Genomic DNA, 6,000 nt, shown 5'->3' on the forward strand with positions numbered 1-6,000 from the left:
GCAGCGTGAGTTCTGACCAATGCCTTTTTGATAACAGAAATATTTCTATCTTATTTGATTAAAACTCTTCAAATGCAAGACTAGAACGTAAATATTGACAGTAATAATGTTTCACCAAGTTAGGATACGTGGCAGGTAAATGCAAGGATTGTAAAAAAAATAAAAATAAAAATTGCAGAAATTACAACAATGTGGAGATGTTTCATGAATCCCAACCTTAAGAACAGCATCCTTTGAGAGGAGCTCGGGTATTTTATTTTTCACTTCAGAGAGAAGGAAAAGGTAGGTTGGCCGGGCTAGAGCTGGGCAGCTTGTTTCCAGTGCAGTCCAGAGGAAAAACGGATTTCAGGTAACCTGGTCCAGAGTTGTTTAGGGCTGGTTTGGTGGTGTCTGGGCTGCCAGTGCAGATCCCTGAGCATATGTCCCCTATAAGGAGCACCGCTTACCGCTCTGGATGAGGCATTTTGCACCCACTGTAGCCTGTGGATCCTCGCTTCAAGGAAATCCCCATGTAGTGCAAAAAAACAAGACAATGTGTTGCAGTGGCCAAATTGTCACTGTTCAGAAAGATGTGCAGTTGGCACAGCAATCGTAGTTAGTGATAATCGTAGTTAGTTAGTGGTCTTTGTGACCAAGGCCAGCTGGAGCTCAATGGACAAATGATGGTTCAAAGAGCACCCCTGAACTGCATACCTGCTCTTCCAGAGGGAGTGCAACTCAGTCTAGAACAAGCAAATTTCCCAGTTCTCGAATCTGCGACCCACTCACCCACAGTGTTTCTGTCTAAGTAGTATTCAGCTTCAATCTACTGGTTCTCATACACTCTACCACTGCATCAGTGTGACTGAGGCCTGCCTCATGCATGCAATTGCAGAAACAGGTGCCCATTCAGTCAAACAGACGCTCTACCCCTCCAGTCCTACAGAAGAGCATCCCATTTAAACCCAGAATCTTACGGAACTGAAAGAGTTGATCTTCATTCGTGGAAACCACAGTTCTTTTCTGAGGCTCTCTTTTGCCTTTAAACAAATTATGTCCCCCTGCTTCACTAAAGAGACAAATTTGGAGTCTATTTTATCTGCCAAAAGCCAAGGGAAGCATAGCTTATAGGCATAAGACACCTGGCTCTGGGTATTCCAGACCTGATACAAGATGCTCAGAGTTGAATGAAAAAATAAACAAATGAAGTAGGTCAGAACAGGACAGCCTCAGCGAACTTTGACTGTGCCATCTGTGCAACGATTCTACATTCCTTTGCTGACACTGTGGCATGTGGAACAAATTTAACTGCCCTCCGCACAGCATTCAAGAGAAAGGAGAGGAGAAGGAGAAAGGTGAAGGAGTACCTACCCAAGCCTATTATATATTTGATTTTTTTCTGTCAATTTGAATATGTCATTTCTAGTCCAATGCTGCTGTGAAACCTCCTTTTCTCTCTCCCGCTCCCTCCCACTTTCAAAGCACAGTGTTTTCTCGGAGCTAGCTGAAAGACAACTACAGCCATGTGGAATGAGATAGTGACATTGCAGTTGAACCAACTACAGCTAGGGCTGAGGAGTGCTCAAAAATAGCACTCTGTGTAACATGGATCTGTTGAGAAGACTCATCAGAAATGTTTGCCTTTCTGCACCTGAACAGCAGCCTATAGAACAGCTCACATGCTTTGAGCATCAACCCTGAAGACCTTTTACCTACATTAAAACATTGTGATTATATTCTCTATCTCCTGGCTAAATATCAGCTGTTCTAACTGGATTTTGTCAGGCCTTGATATCATTTGCTCAAGGAAGGAAGGAAGAAGGAAGGAAGGGAGAAAGGCAGGCGGGAGGCAATATCCTTGTGCACCACCAAACAAGTGCATTCCGACATCACAAGATCAACCCAGAGATGCTCAATGCTTAGCTAGAAGGCTTGACCTGGTTCTGAGGTGTCTGAAAGATGCCCAGAGGCATCATGGCAGCTTTTACAGGCATTTCCAGCATAGTGCCAGGCACAAAGAATAGGGATAATTTGATAGAACCAGCAGATGTAGGGCAGGCTCTATAAAGAAACCCTAATGGATACACAGGAGTTGTTTGCAATAACATTGCTCTGTTAGCCTGCTTTCTTTTCAGTAACAAATGCTTAAAAGAGGGATAAATGATGTTTGTGAAGAGAAGGGCTCTGTTCAAACAAACAGATAAAATGGAGGAGCCTGCCAATATTATTTGATGAGTTTTAATATTACTTTGTAGTGTGTATCCTTTGAGGGGCTTGTTCAGTGTGTGTGTGTGTGTGAGTGAGTGATGTGAGATGGAGCTATTCTATTTTGAATTTAACCTTGCTGTTTTGTCCATTCTCCATCTTTGGGTATATGAAGCCAACAGGCAGATTAATGGCCTCATAATGCTCTTTAATTATTCCTGTCCTATTTACAAATAAGGCAGTTTAAACAATGGGTTCCTTTGCCCCCACCTTTTCGATGTGAATTTATGAGTAAAATAGGGATTCCAATCTCTTTTAATGGCTCTGTAGAGTCCCCTACCAGGAGTTTTAATGTAAATGAGAAGATGGAGTGCTCTCCACCCCACCCCCCACTGCTCCTTGGGAGTTATATCCTGAACTTTATATCAAAAGGAGTTCCAAACCAGCTCACAACCAATAGTAATGGTAACAAAAATGTAAAATAATGTTACCATTTCAACAGCCGCATTGTAAAAGTAACTCAGATCAGAGAGCATCTTTGGAAAAACACATATTCATCTAGAGAGGGGATCAGCCTTTTTCCCCAGAGCAGATAATAAGGCCCTACTCTCCCCCTTCACTTAGAAAGCAGGGGAACACAGAACAGAGCATCCTTTGATAACTGCAGTGCTGAGCTGTTTCCTCAAGCAACTTCTAATACGGTTTGCACAAGTTCAACTGTACCAAAATAGCATTCCATTTGCCATGAGTGTGTCAAATTCTAATAGATAAAATCTGCCCTAATGGTGTAAAGAACAGCATTTACAAATCACCTGCTACAAGGAGCTTTGCATTGTTGTGTTGAGATCCACAAAGTACATGGCTGATTGCACATATGAAATAAACCCAAGTATGGAAGTTCTCTTGAGTGAAATTAATGTGGATTGCAAAGAAATCATCTTTTGTATTGACTAAAGGCCATAGACAATGATTTTCCTCTGCTGAACCTGCCCCCCGCCTCCCGCCAAAAAGATAGCTCAGAGGAGGTAACTCAACTCCTCTTTCAATTGATGTATAGGAGAAAAGTATTGGGCACAACATTGGGTGTAAACTAAAGAAAGTACTATTGATAGCAGCTTGGATAGTCATAACCAAAACCTGGATAAGCCGTACTTTCCCAAAGGCCAGTGGATAAGGAAAGTGTGGGATTCCATGGTCATGAACAAAATTACTTGTAAGAAAGAATCTGAACACTCCAGATATTCCAACAAAATTGATAGTCGTCTATTGTTGTTGTTGTTGTTGTTTAGTCGTTTAGTCGTGTCCGACTCTTCGTGACCCCATGGACCAGAGAACGCCAGGCACTCCTGTCCTCCACTGCCCCCCGCAGCTTGGTCAGACTCATGCTGGTAACCTCGAAAACACTATCCAACCATCTCGTCCTCTGTCGCCCCCTTCTCCTTGTGCCCTCCATCTTTCCCAACATCAGGGTCTTCTCCAGGGAGTCTTCTCTTCTCATGAGGTGGCCAAAGTACTGGAGCCTCAGCTTCACAATCTGTCCTTCCAGTGAGCACTCAGGGCTGATTTCCTTCTGAATGGAGAGGTTTGATCTTCTTGCAGTCCATGGGACACTCAAGAGTCTCCTCCAGCACCATAATTCAAAAGCATCAATTCTTCGGCAATCAGCCTTCTTTATGGTCCAGCTCTCACTTCCATACATCACTACTGGGAAAGTCGTCTATACTGGAATTTGAATAAAATGGATGAAATGATAGCTATGAACATTCTTAGCATGCTACAATATGGCAGTGTTTGCTATATGACATGATTTGGCTGATGTATGATTTAAGCAAAATTCTGTAATTATAAAATTAAAACAAACAAACAAATAAATAAAAATACAATAATTCTGGCCTTGTATTAGTCACTGCTCCAAGGGGTCATGGGACCAAATACAGTGGTGAAGAGTATCCAGTTTTCAGTGTTGCTGGTCACTGTTTTTCTTTTATCCACTACTTTGAATAACATTTGCTAAAGGAACTCTATGAGATCACTTTCTTGGTCTGCTTTGGCAGGAAGCTGCAACACTACATCCTTCCTGCCTGGGCATCTCTCCATCTTCATGCCTCCAAGCTGACCACATGTACATGTCTGAGCTCTGAAGCTCAGACACCATTTTGCACTTAGTTTTTGTACTTTTGTAACTTAGATAGTAGTTATAAACCTGCCTTTATTTTGCTACTGTACCTGTAAATACTACTTTTACTTCTTCACAAAAGAATGTGTGTGTGTGTGATTGTTATTTTTAAGACGGAGAAAAGTGATGATACCAGAGAAAATCTAGTCTGTCTTAAAGCATCCTGGATTATTGTTTCTAGAAGATTAAATCAACATTGCCTTAGCTTCCAAGTTTAAAGCTGCAAAGGATGGTACTCTGCCATGGGCATAGCCATGATTTAGAGAGGGGCAGACTTTTGTTAGTGGGGCAGAACTGACATGATTGGTCAGTTAGTTAAGTATTTCTATTGCTTTATTTGATCTAGGGGGGCAGCTGCCCTCCGCCCCCTCTTGGCTACGCCCATGTACTCTACTGATCTCAATCACATGAGTAAGGAAAGTATAATAACTAAAAAATATATCCACTCCTAGCACATAAATCCATTCCTACAGGAACTTTTGAACATAAGAACACAATAAAAGACTTGTTGAATTGGGTCAAAGGCTCACCTACTCCAACATCGTGTCGTGATTCCCAGCAATGGATATTCAGAGGCATATTGTCTGCAACAGTGGACTAGAACATAGAGACATGGAAGTAACACAAAAAAACTGGCAAGGGGGGTATGTTGTGTGCTGCATGGAGACAGTAGCTTGATTGCTGGGCAGCAGTGGGGACCTCTCACACTTCTATGACTGTGCTTACAAAAGCCTCTCTCTTTTGGTATCACATTGCACAGGGAAGAAGCTGCCGTTACCACTCCACTCCCAGGTGTTGTCTTGCTAACCTTTCAATAGGCTTAGCTGATCATGGAAGCCTCATTTTCTACCCTTTCAAATCATCATGAAACCTACTTTCCTGCCTAGGGCTAGTTCATGCAAGCATGTACATCACTTGGTGACTCAGCACTTGATGACTAGCAGCAGAATGTGTGACTGACTCTATTGAAAAACGCCGTGCATGAAATATGGAAGTTTCACCTGCAGTGTCTGGTCTGTAATAGCTCATCTACATATGCAAGTCATCATGACCTGATGCTGTGGACATCAAGCGATATGTATACATGCATGTGAACTAGTCTCAAATGTGGATGAGAGGCAGGCTTTAGAAGAACAGTGAAACTCAAAGGGCTTGTGAAAACTCCAGTGTTGATATCTACTGTATCATAAGTCATGGGGGTCTGTTGTTTTGTTCTACAGAGGAAAATCTTGTGGATGTCTATCCCAGCTGAGATGCTAACAATATTATTCAGACATGTTTGTTATCTGTCTTACAAATTTTAGCACCAGACATGCAGAATATAAATCTCTTAAACTGATAAAGAAGTACAATTGTCACTGATGCAACAAAACCAGCCAGGTGTGTTTATGTTCCTATTGCTCCGTCCTTATTTAGGTACCTCCCAGACATATTTCAACTTTACATAACTGTCCAAGGTTGTACACCCTCTCATGTTTTGAGAGGTTCTTTGTAAGGTCATATATACATATTTCACCAGTTCCTACACATCCTGATTCTCCAATGCCCAACACACACACTTAACTGAATAGCATATCTAGCTGAACAACACAAAGTTCAAAAGTGATAGACAAGACTCGAACCCAATGCACAAAGAGAAA

This window comes from Podarcis cretensis (assembly GCF_951804945.1).
Source record: "Podarcis cretensis genome assembly, chromosome: 2".
NCBI lineage: Eukaryota > Metazoa > Chordata > Lepidosauria > Squamata > Lacertidae > Podarcis > Podarcis cretensis.